Source organism: Zeugodacus cucurbitae, chromosome 2 (assembly GCF_028554725.1).
Source record: "Zeugodacus cucurbitae isolate PBARC_wt_2022May chromosome 2, idZeuCucr1.2, whole genome shotgun sequence".
In the NCBI taxonomy this organism is placed as follows: Eukaryota; Metazoa; Arthropoda; class Insecta; order Diptera; family Tephritidae; genus Zeugodacus; species Zeugodacus cucurbitae.
In genome coordinates, this window is record NC_071667.1 from 44,250,500 (window position 1) to 44,266,920 (window position 16,421).

Genomic DNA, 16,421 nt, shown 5'->3' on the forward strand with positions numbered 1-16,421 from the left:
CCATTGTTCATCGTACTATCGATTACTTCGAATAATTGCATAAATTTTTCGCATTTTTAACAAAGTTGCTATCAACAATCAACTTACACCAGCAATGATACTTCATCTACCAGTAGAGGAACTTCAGCAAACTTGGTGGAGAATTGTCGTATCTATTCAACAAACAGAATTCGCTGAAGAAATTGAAAATCTACAAAAACAACAACAAATTAAATCATCTATACAGAAGCTTACTCCTTTTCTATATAATGAAACTTAACTGAGTGACAGTTTCCATACTTAGAGTCGTAGGTCGTTTGTCGAAAGCACCAATACCTTTCGACGCAAAATTCCCAGCACTTTTGCCGAAAGATCATCGCTTCACAACATTGTACATCAAATATCTACACCGCAAGAACTTACATGCCGGCCCAAAGGTTTTAATAAGTTTATTGCGTGAACGAGTATGGGTTATAAACGCTCGCGAAATCGTACGGAAAATTGTCCAAAGTTGCGTACTTTGCTTCCATTACAAACCTAAATTAATGGGTCAAATTATGGGAAATCTTCCTGCCACACGCTTGCAAATGCAACGTCCATTTCTCGTTAGCGGCGTTGACTTTTGCGGCCCTTTCAGTACAACATATCGTCTTCGTGGCAGAGCTCCATACAAAACATACTTAGCCATATTCGTATGCTTTGCGTCTAAAGCCATACATGCAGAATTAGTATCCGACTTGTCTACTAATAACTTTATACTTTGTCTAAAACGTTTTATAGGAAGACGTGGGATCCCTCAACGCATATACTGTGACAACGCCACAAATTTTGTCGGTGCTCACGCCAAATTTAAGGATCTTTATCAACAATTCTTCAATAAATGTGCTATTGATGACATCACTAGTTATAGCACCAAAACTGGTTTCGAGTTTTGCTTCATTCCGCCTCGCGCTCCACATTTTGGAGGCTTATGGGAAGCTGCAGTAAAATCGATGAAATCCATTTTACTAAAGAACTTATCAAGCGCACATCTCACATATGAAGAGCTGCAAACCGTCGTGATTGAAGTAGAAGCTATCTTAAATTCGCGTCCGCTTACACCGATTTCAAGCGACCCTAATGACGGCGAAGCAGTTACCCCAGCTCATCTCTTGATTGGATCTTCATTATTATCGATGCCAGAAAAAACCATCAACGTCAACACTGTCTCTTCTTTAACTCAATGGCAGCGGGTGACATATCTGAAGCAGCGTTTTTGGGACCTATGGTCACGCGACTATATTCTTAGCCTTCAACAACGTTCCAAGTGGTTGAAACCAGAAGCCAACATCGAAATTGGACAAATGGTCATCATACATGAAGCCAACTTGCCTCCACAGCATTGGTTACTTGGCAGAATTATCGACACCACTCCAGGTTCAGACGGCAAAGTGAGGGTGGTGGACATCAAAACTACAAAAGGGATTGTGCGGAGAGCCATCCAGAAAATTGCACCATTACCTATATCTTATTGAAATGCAAGCATTTCAATGGGGGGAACATGTTTGGTCAGATGCATGACACTGTGCAATATCGGATGATCGTGACCGTGAATTAGGTTATTCACCTTTATTACCGCATTGCTTATGCTTATGCATATGCACAGATGTTGTTCCCGTTTTCTATGATTCGTACATACATACATATTCCCCTTTTCTATTATCCGTACATAAGCCCTGCTTAATCGTATTTTCCTTTTTACCTTGCCTTCTCATTAGACATAAGTACCTACATATGCCTTCTCATTAGACATAAGTACTTACATATGTACATACTCATAAGCTTATATATACCTACCTACAATGTAACAGCAATTAGTCTAACAAGATCAGTGTGCATAAGCAGTGTACAAGTGCAGGCACAAGTAAAATCAGTAAACGTGCAATTATAATTTTCGCAATTCAACTTGACTTTAATTTATCTTGGGCTGGAACAACGATCGTTCCCTAGTAAAAACATTGAAAATGGGCGCATTATGTTGAAATTGGTGTCAAGCGATCGACTAACTTTCAAAGATCAAAAATAACTCCGTCAAGACTTATAGCCAAGAAGTAAAATTATATAATTTAAAGAGCTGCATATATAAGCCCCGTTAACAAGCACACTTTCATGACCAGACAAATTACCACACCAATTTCATCTAATAAGAGCAATTCTCCGATTTAATTTACTTCATACCGTTAATTTCAAAAATGCTATTGTAAACCTGTTTGGTATCCTTAAACATGAAATAATTTGAAATTGTTGTTTTAAGAATTATTCATTGCTCTATTGAATAGATAAAGGAAATAAGTGCACACAAGGTTCTTTAAAATCAGCAATAAAATTTAGTAGTTTGTAATCAATAAAACAAATTTGATTTTTATCCAGCGAAAAGACGCTGGGGTGCTTGCATGCAAAAGCTAAGCCAGGGCAAACACTCGTAACATGTCACTACAGTACACTAAGCAAGCGTTAACTGCACACGCATATGTAAATATATACAAATGTGCCAGAATCTGTGTAATGCACATTTCCTTCTGCCACTTAACCCAATTTCAGCAATAAAATTAACTCGACGCTGTGATTCTCGCTATCTAGTAGTTAAATTACACTCCACCTCTTCGCTCCCCTCCATTGGCGAACGGTAAATCCAGTGCCAAGTGTCTCGGAAATTAATGGTTTAAGTCGAAAGTGTTTAGCAAAAGTGCTTAAAATATAAAAGAAAAGACCCGATCTGAGTGGGGAAAAGTAAGAAGGGCACCACTTCTGCACGCATCGAGCCCAACAGTTAACTAAGAAGAAGTGTCGCTTGGGCTCCACTTCTACTGACCACCCACCTACATCTATGGTATGTACATACTTATGTATATATTTGTGTGTGCCACTGCATCGACGACCCTTCGAGAAAGTGGCAGTAAATTATTCAACTTTTATGTTGGCAATTTGTACGATTATCCGACTGTGATGTTGTGATGTCTGGCAGGCACAGGGTCACCCAACACCATAGATGGCACCGTTTTCTAAATGATGGCGTACAAGTGGACCGCATATGTACTTTAGCCATACGTGTGCGGGTAAAATAGTGTTCTCGTATATGTACATATGAATATGTATACGTGTATGTATTGGTGTGAATTCGCAATAACGGCCTGTGTAGTCGTGAAAGCAGCCGTGTCCATGTAGCCGCTTGCGTTTACTGGTTGGCTGGCTACTCAAGCAGGAATGACTACTACCACGCTTCTGTGCAATTTGTAAAAAAGGATATGCTGTGCTTAAGAAGGCGTGTAATTGAAACATTCAAAAGACAATTTCCAAGTCTTAGCACAGACACACTTAATGGCTGGCGTAAATGATGGCAACAGGAGGCTTGAAAGAAACGACCGTCCGATGGGAGTATTGGCATCCGCAAACCAGGAAAATATGCGAATTTTAAAAGCAGTATTGGGGAAATACCTCCTCTCTGCAGACGTAGTGGCTGCGAATGCTTATTCGTTGTGTTGTTTGTGTACGAATGAATTGGAAAGCAACAGAAACCAATCAGCCGAAACGAGCCATAAAACATGGGTCGGCTCTTACAAGAGCAGTGTATATCAGGAAATGATCATAAAATAGAGTAGGCTTTTATGATTCACAAAGGTGAGTTGTTTTATAAATCCGTCAGTCGTTTATATTAAATTAATATACTGTACTTTAGCAATACATAACGCTTCAAATATGTTCAAATGTATGTACTAGTTCACTGAATTGTGTTCATATGGCGGAGACATTTCAAAAAATTCACTAATAAACCGAGCACGTTATAGTCATCTTTGAACTATTGTCTACTGAAAGAGCCACGCCAAACTAAGTGCTTCATTCCACACTCTCACATACTCTAAAATTCCCTTTCAAAATTGTATGGCTGATTAATATGACTCATCTATAATAAACAAGTAAGTATAAATAATAATATAATATATTTTATACTCTCGCAATTTGTTTAATTAATATTACTAAGATAAGAATATGACCCATTTATTCAGCATAAAGTCCACTAGAATAACGAAAATCATGATATATAGATTTCTCGTCACCACGCTAAACTATATCCAAGATTATATGTTCACTTAATTTTATTAACATATCTCACATATTACAAGAAAAATATTCCCTCTGAATTTATTCATGTTCGATATCCGGGGCATAGAAAAATTTACATGTTGCGAGAACTAGTAAAAAACACTGAGAGAATTGCAGTTATGTTCTTTCTCTTTAATTAACGGTTGCTTATAGCAACTCAATGATCTTCGCAGACTCAATATCTACTTTGCTTTTCACCCAACTCGAAAGCTGAGAGATTTACAGCCTACTCAAAGCACTATTAAGGCATTAAAAAATATTAAGGCGTAAAAAAATGTGTATACATTATAAAAATCTTGTATCAAATCTTTAAAATCTGGAGCTGAAGCCACTTCCAATTTTTAAGCATAGCTCGACCACTTTTCGCACATTATTTTTTTAAGATAACAGGCAATAAATCTGTCCGTTGATTGTCAATTGTCTCATCATTTGAAACATCCCCTCCTCACATTATTCACCCCTTCAATAATTCGCCAGAATATCCATTAATGAATATACACTTCGATACATATATAAGGTTTAAATCTTTGTAGAAAACAAAAACTATAAAAGTGAGAAAATTTGTGATTCTTACATACCAAAATATCAATTTTTTTCTTTCAATCCGCTTCATACATACACCACGATTCTCTTGAATAGGTACATATTTTATTGTTAAATTAAGAGCCAATATCTCTTCATTTAGACATCGCAGGAGCTTCATTTATTTCAACTTGGTTTTAAAGATTGGGCTATTTTGAACAAATGTTGTGAAAATGACAAATATACCTTTCCAAATTTTCTTTATATGCGTAGTTTTAATAAATATCTCAAAAAAAATATACTTTAGATCTGCGTCACTTGAACAGGTACAGAATTAGGTATAACAATTTATTTAGATTAACTATGCAAATGTAAATGTTTTAATATAGTTTCACAAATGAATGCTTTTAGTGTTTAGTACTGCCTTCTTTATTTAGGATAATTGAAAAAAATATGTTCGAAAGTGTCGAGGTACTCGACGTTGAGTTGCCGGTGTGCCAAATAAAATTTGTTTATTAGTTTTTTTTTGATATAAAAGAAATTTAGTGTATTTGGGTGAGAGGGGTATAATTGGTATACAATTTGTGTGTATTAGTTTACAATTGAGTGGGTGTGTGTATGGGTTAAAGGTTAAACAATTTAATATACAAATATTCTTATATATATTAATTATGTATTAATCATACAATTATTTGTTATATTATGAGTTTATAACCTGAGTGGGTAGATATTCCCCGCTTTTGTCCGTCCGTGTTTTTTCTTCCTTCTCTCTTGGATTATTGTTTTCACTATTATTTACTTCGTAGAATCTCATTAGAATCTGTATTCGCTGGTTATATTGGCGCTGTTCTTCATTTATACATTTTCCTTTAATTCGTATTTATACGTGTTTGGAGGACAATGCAGGGTTGTGTTCATCTGGCATGAAGAGAAAGGCTATCATAAAGCCTTTAAAGTAGTCCAATGATATCTCACTCCTTGCTATTTTTATTGTTGCTATAAGAGACTACCGATCATTGAATTGACTGCCTGATTCATAAATCTTGCGGGAAAGGTTTTCCATTGTATTATGGTCAGGAGAATAGGGGGGCCACTTCAACAAACCACTTCAAATTTTCACCTGAAAACATTATCGATTTCCATTTACTTTTCTGCAAAACTATAGCCTTGAGTCCTTCCGTTCAGCATTTAAAGGTGTTTTTTGTGCACCGAATGATCAACATTTTTTATTACTCCTCTTACAGTGAAAATTTGGGTACTGGACCGACTTTTTCTGCAGAGTCACTCGAATTGGAAGTTTTTTTTTTCAAAATATACCGCATATCCGCTTCTGTGGACGCCTTTTTTGTGTTCCTTTCATATTTTTTTCACATGACGTCGAATGCGGTAAAAAATAAATATGTAGTTCATCATATGTAGAAGTTCACGTAAGAGAGGAAAGTTTCTGACTGCCATTCACTCGGGAGTGGCCAGGAACGATTATTTTGCATGTGGCTCAAGCAGCTCACGACTTCCGGTATTAGGTCTTAGACTCTAGGTAGCTAACAGACATCCGTTTGGAGGCGAGCTAAAGTGAGGGTTTGGGACCCACCACATAAAAACGAATAGCCAATGAATAGGAAGCAACAGACTCGGATAAGGAACCCCAATTTTGATGACGACCACAGCAAACGTATTAAGGACTATGATTTAAGGGCATACACCTGGAATGTATGTATGTATGTGATTGGCGTTGCAACCGTTTAGCTGGTTATAGCCGAATCGACGATAGTGCGCCACCTCTCTCTCTCCTTCGCAGTTCGGCGCCAGTTGGAGATCCCAAGTGTAACCAGGTCGCTCTCCACCTGGTCCCTCCAACGGAGTGGAGGCCTTCCCCTTCCTCGGCTTCCTCCGGCGGGTACTGCATCGAACACTTTCAGGGCTGGAGTGTTTTCGTCCATTCGGACCACATGACCTAGCCAGCGTAGCCGCTGTCTTTTTATTCGCTGAACTATGTCAATGCGTCGTATAACTCGTACAGCTCATCGTTCCATCGTCTGCGGAATTCGCCGTTGCCAATGTTCTGAGGACCATAAATCTTGCGCAAAATTTTCCTCTCGAAAACTCCTAGTGTCGTCTCATCTGATGTTGACATCGTCCAAGCTTCTGCACCGTAAAGCAGGACGGGAATGATAAGCGAGTTGTAGAGCTTGATTTTGGTTCGTCGAGAGAGGACTTTACTGTTCAATTGCCTACTCAGTCCAAAGTAGCACCTGTTGGCAAGAGTTATTCTGCGCTGGATTTCGAGGCTGACATTGTTCGTGTTGTTGATGCTGGTTCCCAGGTATACGAAATTATCTACGACCTCGAAGTTATGACTGTCAACAGTGACGTGGGAGCCAAGACGCGAATGCGCCGACTGTTTGTTTGATGACAGGAGATATTTCGTCTTGTCCTCATTCACCTCCAGACCCATTCGCTTCGCCTCCTTATCCATGCGGGAAAAAGCAGAACAAACGGCGCGGTTGTTGCTTCCGATGATATCAATATCATCGGCGTACGCCAGGAGCTGTACACTCTTGTAGAAGATTGTACCTTCTCGGTTTAGTTCTGCAGCTCTTATAATTTTCTCCAGCATGTCCGGACCCTTAATTGGGAAGGTGCCTCTGCCCAGCTGGTTGATGTCCTCGTAAGAGTAAAGGCTGACATCACCGCAATCCATAAATGCGATGGACGGGACAAGGACGGAAGAAGGTGGGTCCTTGTGACATCTACGGCGGCCATGTAAAGGAGCGCAAATTCGGTGTGGGATTCGTGGTGGGAGAGAGACTCCGTGGATGAACGTCTAGCCACAATCCGCATTAAAGCGAGGTTCTTCAACATATCGCTTATTTGCGCCCACGCCCCGACGGAAGAGAAGGACGAAGTGATCAAAGATACCTTCTATGAGTGCCTAAAACGTACCTATGAGCGCTACCCCCCACAAGATATCAAAATCGTGCTTGGCGATTTTAACGCCAGGGTAGGTAAAGAAGGTGTCTTTGGCACAACAGTCGGAAAATTCAGCCTCCATGACGAAACATCGCCAAATGGTCTGACTAGATATTCACCATGCGCCAAATCTTGGAGAAGACCTGTGAAAAGAGGATCGACACACACCATCTATTTGTCGACTTTAAATCTGCTTTCGACAGCACAAAAAGGAGCTGCCTTTATGCCGCGATGTCTGAATTTGGTATCCCCGCAAAACTAATACAGATGTGTAAATTGACGTTGAGCAACACCAAAAGCTCCATCATGATCGGGAAGGACCTCTCCGAGCCGTTCGATACCAAACGAGGTTTCAGACAAGGTGACTCGCTATCGTGTGACTTCTTTAAACGAATGGGTCTGGTGGTGAAGGAGGACAAGACAAAATATCTCCTGTCATCAAACAAACAGTCAGCGCATTCGCGTCTTGGCTCCCACGTCACTGTTGACAGTCATAACTTTGAAGTTGTAGATAATTTCGTATACCTAGCCACCAGCATCAACACCGATAATAATGTCAGCCTTGAAATCCAACGCAGAATCACTCTTGTCAACAGGTGCTACTATGGACTGAGTAGGCAATTGAAAAGTAAAGTCCTCTCTCGACGAACAAAAACTAAACTCTACAAGTTTCTCATCATTTCCGTCCTACTTTATGGTGCAGAAGCGTGGACGGTGTCAACATCCGATGAGACGGCACTAGGAGTAATTTTTGCGCAAAAGGTTTTGCGCAAGATTTATGGTCCCTTAAACATTGGCAACGGCCAATACCGCAGAAGATGGAAGGATGAGCTGTATGTGTTATTCGACGGCATAGACATAGTCCAGCGAATAAAAAGTCAGCGGCTACGCTGGCTAGGTCATGTTGTTCGAATGGACGAAAGTGCCCAGCTCTGAAAGTTTTCAATGCAGTACCCACTGGTAGAAGCCTAGGAAGAGGGAGGCCTCCACTACGATGGAAGGACCAGGTGGAGAATGACCTGTCTTCACTTGGTATTACCAATTGACGCCAAACTGCCAAAGGGAGAGATGCGTGTCGCGCTGTTGTGGACTCGGCTATAACCGCGTATGCGGTGTCAACGCCAGTCAAGAAGAAGACTTATTCAAGTGAATTGGGGTGTATGTGTACTATATTGCACCACATCAACCATAATTTTTATTGATAATTGTTAATTTTATTTGTTTGCTAAAAATAAAATCGCAGATTTTTTACATTATTCCTTTAAAAAATATATTTGTTTTGAAAAAGTTTTTTACTGAAATCTAGTAATTTTGTTCGATTTTAGATTATTTAACCTTCAAATTACATATTTTTCACGAAAACATCCTCAGCCACACTGCTACTGCCACCTAAGGAAAAGGAAAATAGTGATAATATTAGATATATTTACATAAACACGTGTATATATGTACATATTGCGAAGCATTCGATTTCTGGCAAATTCTGCAAATATTTGTATGATTTATTCGAAATTATCTACGCAAAATGTCAGTGAGACACGCGGACGAAAGATTGATCATCGATTGATGACAAAACAATTATTTGTTGGCAACAGAAGTGGCTGCAAATTGATAGGACATTAGCTTGTGATAAGTGTCCTGCGCATATGTGAATATTCCAATACAAAGACACTAAAACCGCCACGTGTATCCTACTACGTCTACGTCGTTATCACCAACTTGACACACTCGCCCATCCTTCTTCACCTACACTGTGTATTCAATCAACTAAAAGTTCAAATTTATAAATAAAACAAGAAATCACCAGGACAATGGCTGTCCAACAATTTTCGCCCATCCCCGAGCACACAAACATGCATATTAGCCATTTTTCCGCACATAGCCGACGCATATGTACATATGTACGTATGTCACGCATTGTTGCCACCAGTGTTGGCTAATGGATTTTTGATTTCTGCAATTTCATCAATTTGAGTTCAGTTCAAGTCAATTGTTCGACACATAAAGGCGCAAATGACCGTCAAATATATGTACATATTCACATACATATATTCCCCATTCTTGTTGTTGTTCTGCGTATTTGTGTGCGAGTGGTTGCATTTTTTATCACTTATGTAAACAAGCAATCAACAGCTGCAACACTTGACACTGACACTTATTGCCCGCATTGCTGTTATTGTTTGGTTCATCACTATGATGTAGTATTACGGAACAGATCAAAATGAGTTGGCCGCTTGTGCCAAAATATGCATTTATGATAGATTTATGAGCTTGCAACATTTGGTCACTTACCATATTTTTATTTCCATGGCTGTGTAAGGGTACAAAACAAATTGATTTTTAAATGGTAATAAGAATAGTTATTCCATCAGCGAATGCTTGATTCTTTAACCCAAGAATCATTACAATAATGTACATGCGTAAATTTTACGTACATACATTAAAAAAGCGAGTTTTCATGGCACACTTGTGCAACTCCATTTTTAAAATTCTACATACATAGAGAGGTAGTCAAAATTATTTACACATCGGACGTTTTTTATAAGTTTCACAGAAAAAGCTTTCGCTTGTTGTTGTTGTTGTCGCAGGGTAACAAAATGCTATGTTGTTGTAAACCTTAATCTATTCCTGAGCGAATGAAGTCAGTTTGGCTAGAATAGCTAGAAATATGGCGGAGAAATAAGCAAATGCACTGAAGGCTCGCTGTAGTCAAAAGTATTTACACACATTTTTTTGCGTCAAAAGTATTTACACACAACATGAACTCTATTATCCTGTTCTTATTTAATGATAATTTTTTTAATTTTAATGTTTAGCTTATGTTACTATTCTAAGGCGATAAATTCATAATTGGTTACACCGCCTTTGGCATCAATAACAGCCTGCTTTATGGTCCGAATTCGGCGTTTTCGGTTATTATATCAATTGTCCTCTGATATTTAACGAAAGACCAAACATTTTCACTAATGTTTTGGTGAGGGCTGTGCGGAGGTCAACTTGATTTGCTTCATTTAAAACTGTTGTAGGTAAAGATCCTTTATGAAATGGAGAATTGTCCTGTTGTAAAATGTAGTCAATAGTTGGAAAAGGCCGACTAACCACTACAATGGCGTGGTCACGTGAATTCTGATATATCCGTATGATTTAGGGTCCCTAAATTAGTAGCAAATCTCCCAAACTTAAGTAGGGAAAATTTCCCCAAAAAATCAGCATGGCACCTCCGACTCTGTTTAGCGCCTGTTTCTTATTTTCATGTGTTAAATGCATAAAGCGTTTGCTAAACAAGCCCAGGAACCAAAATTCACCATTATCTGCCCACGACAAGCTCCAGGATCTAATTTAAGGTAAATGACTGGCATATCGCTTTTTATCAGGTATTTATGTTAACTTTTTTTAATGTCCTGAGCAGTGTAGCATCATTGACTGTTTATGCAATATGCTGATTCGATGCTGCTGCAATATTAACAGGACTAATTGTGGGATTTTGTATGACAGTTCCTACTAATCTTCTGCATTCTCTTTGAGTTATCACAGGTTACCGCCCAGTTATCTTTAAATTGCCCTTGTATTATTTCGTGCCCTTCTTTTTAATAACATTATAAACAGTATTCCTTTAAATTCTATAAAGTTTTACTAACTCCGAAGCCTAACCCCGAGTCTTAAACTTAGTAACAGTCTCCAATCTAGTTATAATTGATAATTCCTTTGTTTTCATTTTATTTACCAATTCTTATATTTTAAGGCTGAGTTAGGTTGTAATGAATGCAATGGAATCCAATTACTACTCTTGTTTAAACCAAATCCAAGGAAGAAGGCTAAATCGGCGTGTATAAATACTTTTGACGCAAAAAAATGTGTGTAAATACTTTTGACTACTGCGAGTCTTCAGTTCATTTGCGTATTTCTCCACTATAGTTCTAGCAATTCTAGCCAAACTGAATTCATTCGCTCAGGAATAGATCAAGGTTTACAACAACATAGCATTTTGTGACCCTGTGACAACAACAACAACAAGCGAAAGCTTTTTGTGTGAAATTTGTAGAAAAGCGTCCGATGTGTAAATAATTTTGACTACCTCTGTACATGTATAAAATTTACGTACATTATGGTTCTAGGGTTAAATATTGCAAGCCTCATAATAACGGATGTAATAATTGTTCTATAATGGTTGTTTGATCGAAAGAGATGGAAACTCTCGCAATTTACAATGGTCAAAAGAGTGGAACAATTTATTATAATAGGGTTATGTGGGAGTCTGAAAGATTTACCTATAGTTTGTATAAAAAATATCGATTGGCTTAGGGGTCCTCATACTTATGTAGTATGTCCTCAAATGCAGACAGTTATAGTCCGATTTCGACAATTTTTTAATGATCGTTTCAGTATTTGTACAGTGTTATATTCCGATCGTCGGTTCTTGATTCATATATTGTAAAGTGAACAAATCAGATGCTATATAAAATTGCGTTATATGGGAAGTAGGTCTGGTTGTGATTTCCCCATTAATATTATGTACCAAATGTGTTTGAAATTGATAAAGTTGTTTCTGAAAGATGATTTTTGGCGACACCACCTGCAACTTTTCTGTGCTAAGTGCAGCCTTTCTGTACCATCATTTCTATTAAACTTAATAAAAATAAGATTTTACGATAGTGAGTTATATTTCAAACACTGAACGACTTATTTTATGAGATTTCAATGTAAATGAACAGTTATTACCGCTTCTACCGTACGCTAGCGTAGATATCCATGCAATTCGGATTTTGCCAGTAGAGACGAGTCGACCGCTTCTCACTCTCAAGTCTCTCACAACGCAGGGTTGCCGATAATTTGTAGTAATTAAAAGGTAAACTTTAATATATTTGAAATATTCTTAAACTATATTAAACTTTGAATTCCGACACTGCGCCACATATGCAACTTTTCATGATGTTCCTATTATATCACAAAGGACATTAATATTTGAGATATTCATTTGTCAGTGACATCACCCCACAGATGTTCTAGTGTGTTAAAGTCAGAACAAAATGGTGGCCATGCTAAAACATTGATGAAATTTTCATTGAAAAATATTATCATATATTTTGGGTCGTTATCCTTTGAAAATTTCACACATAACAGACCTCACAACTTAACATTCTTCAGTATAGCGACGAATTTTTCCTTATTTAAAACAACATCGCCGCACATCCACTACCACGCCTCACGACACGTGAAACATAGTTAGAGTCGAAATACTTTCTCTTAGTGATCAAACACACTTTTAACCATCTAGTCCTATATGTTAATCGCTTCAAAGGACTTGATTGCAATATTTCAGTCTATTCCAGCTGAACATTCCTGGGACTTTTTTACGTTCAACATTAGCAACGGTGATTTTAAAGTTTTGCTTATTATTTAAGCTGCTTCGCAAGTTCTCTGTCCGTCTTGTAGCTTAGCAAAGGTCAAAAACTGATCAGCACAGGGCGGAAATCCTGTTAATGGTTTTTCTCTCTCAAATATTTTATTATTGAACAACTGATTCTTATTAGCCAAGTAACCCTAGTACAGTTTTGGAAAATATTAGTATCAATTCCATGGCACAAATACAAAATTAAATACACTGATAAAAGAATAACAGTAAATTTACAAATTTCATTATTATTCTTATCAAGCGCCTGTCAAATGTGAATATGCTAATTATCTGACAACACTTGTATATCGGTGCTAGTAATAGTAATGAAATGAAACGAACTTATTTCCTTAAGTATAATGTGGTTTGGAAAATTAATGAAATAAAACTAAAAAATTAAAAAAATTAGCATGCATTATATCAAAATAATGATTTTAAAAAATCTTAACGGAATTAATGTCCCACAACTCCTATACATATATTTCAGTCATAGAGTTAGCCGGTAATATGAGAGTATACAGTTGAAGGAAGTTTATTTAATTGTTGACCGATTTCACCAATTTTCGCCACAAAATTATAGTATATTCAAGATTATCCATTGACTTAATTTTGATAGGGTAACATACATATCTAATCCATCTAAAAAGACTCTCCTCCGCATTTCATTAAGATATCTTAATAAATCAGGATGTCTAGGATATAATATATTAAAAATGTGGTTAAAATTGGTAGAGTTGCTCCTAAGATACGGATTTGGACCCAAATGCGGGCATCAATTTTGTTTACCAATTTGAATTCAACTCTTTTATAACATATCTTCTGTAAAATTTAATAATACTTAATTTTTCGTTTATTAGCCGATTTCTTTAATTTTCAAGTTTCAAATGGAAATGACTTCAGTAAATTTGGTTCTGGTTTGGCTTTAGTTGTTTGCGAGATATACAAAAAACTGCCACGGCCACTTTCCCAAAAAAATGTGTGTGAAGAATTCCCTCCATACTGCCATCACATTGACCTGTATATATTAAGTACATTGGGAGAAGGTTTTTATTTTGATGAATGGCTTGCAAATAGTTCATATTTTATGCACTTGGTACGTCATGAGCGTAGGGGATTAGGCGCGTTCCTTAAGGTATACATCATATTTAATCGAAATATTTGTGAAATTAAAACAGGGTGACATAACTGATTTTCTCTTTTGCATTTCTATTTGTAGGTATGTTCAGTGAGGTCAAACTGTTATAATGTTGCTAATTTGTATGAAAGAGGATGTCAGATTGGTTTTGGACAGGAAGTCTGATTTTATTGTTTTAAAAAATGGAAAAATATAGGTGTTTTCCCAAAAGAACTTAAAAAGCACAAATATAAAAGTAGTTGATCTAATTTGTTATAATCATGTATACGAAGTATGTAATATAATGCACAAATCAAATGCCGATACATCTTGAGACTTCCAATTAAAAATAAGCGTCGCTAATACAAAATATCTGCGCTTCTGTTTATCATCATGAAATACTGAACACCACTTGAATTCTTAAATCCTCAATTCCCTACATTATATGTGGTTTGTAGTTTGAACGTTCCTACTTTTTTGTCAATTGGCTTCATGGCTCAAATTTTCATTAAAAATGCTTGAATTAATAACTTTATTATCTCTATTACGAATAGATTCACATTAAACGGTGGATTATGTAGGCGCTATTTCCCAATTATAACTTTTTCCAATATTAGGGTTATTTTACAAGTAATTTCGTTAATAAGCCTTCCTTAAATATACATACATGTATTGGTTTAAATTTATGTGTATAATATTCGTTGATTCATTTTGCATTAATTTTCACCACTACAATAAACGCGAGTGTTCATTCGTGTGTATATGTATACATATGTAAATATAGCAATAAATGTCAGCAAAATTGTTTAATTTTCTTCGTGTAAATATCAGCAAATATATTTGTGTCGTTTCGGCTCAACTAATTGATTTTATTGTTTAAATGTACGTATGTATTGACGTACTTAGTATGTATATATGTCGGCATGTATGTGTGTGAAAGTCTTCCAAGTCGACAGTGTAAAAGTGAGTACTAATTGCTTTTGTTGTGTTAATTTCATTATAAATATCATAAGCACAGTGTGTCTGTTTCATAATTGCTTTGCTCAAAAAGTAAACTACACAACTAACAACTACATACATACTTTGTTCTGCAAGCGCATTTTAAATGCACATTTCATGCGAATAATGGATTATAACTTTTTTATTAATGTCTTAAAGATAATAATTAATATATATATATACTTTATATTATTTTATAAATTTAATATTTTTATTAAAGCGCTTCAATTAGTGCTACGAAAAAGTTATTACTTTAGCTTTCGTTGCAAATGTGTTAAAGCATTTTGTAGCAAATTAAGTTTGGGAAGCAAATTACGTTTAGGGAAAATTGTATTAAATAAAATTAATTAAAACCAAATATTAATGAGAAATACATAAATAGAAACGAAATATAGCCACTGCTCCATCGAATATTGGATATCCTATGAATCAAGCTTTGAACTGCTAATTCAGCAGCATTCCTCACAACTCTTTCCCTAACAATTTATTCGGCTAAAAACAAAAACAGCAAGAGTACCAGATAAAACACTATAGAAAATAAAATAATTAAATTGTAAATTTGAAAATCAAATATATTTAGTGTTTTTACAAATTCTTAGAAGTTAAATATAATCGAACTTCCTTAACTCAAATCGCCATAATATACAAAAAAACTTCAGAGTTATGGAAGGTAATTTGTATGAAACTTGACTTCCATTGCCAATTCAAAAGATCGAGTTATGTAGAATGTATGTGTTCGAGTTATGGAACTTCAATTGTAGATGTACAAAAAAAAAATGAAAACGAATTTAATAAAACTTAAAAAAAGAACAAAATCAATATGATATAACAAATAAAAACGATTTGATTGAATTTAATAATATTTCAATAATTCACCTACACATTTCTACATATATTGCAAAATAAATTGGAAAACAAGAATAATAAAATTAGAAATTCAAACAGGACGAATACTATGAAATCAAAGAAACAATGGAAATTTTATAGTTATAATACATTTTTATTATAAACAAATTACAACAAGTATGAAACAACATTCATAATGCAATGGTGTTCAAATACCGCTGATTTATAAAAAAATACTATATATTAGTAAATAAAAGCAAAAGTAATATAGAAGAAGTTGTTAAACGCGGCAATGCTTCTTAGTGAAACAATGAACTTACATAATATTTTGAGATATCACTGTTTTGGGTATATTTTCACATACGTTTTTAGTGTTTCAATTTAATACATTAATGCTTCACTGTAACGCTTTAATTATATTACTAAGTTGAAAAATAAGATACAACTGATAATTCATAA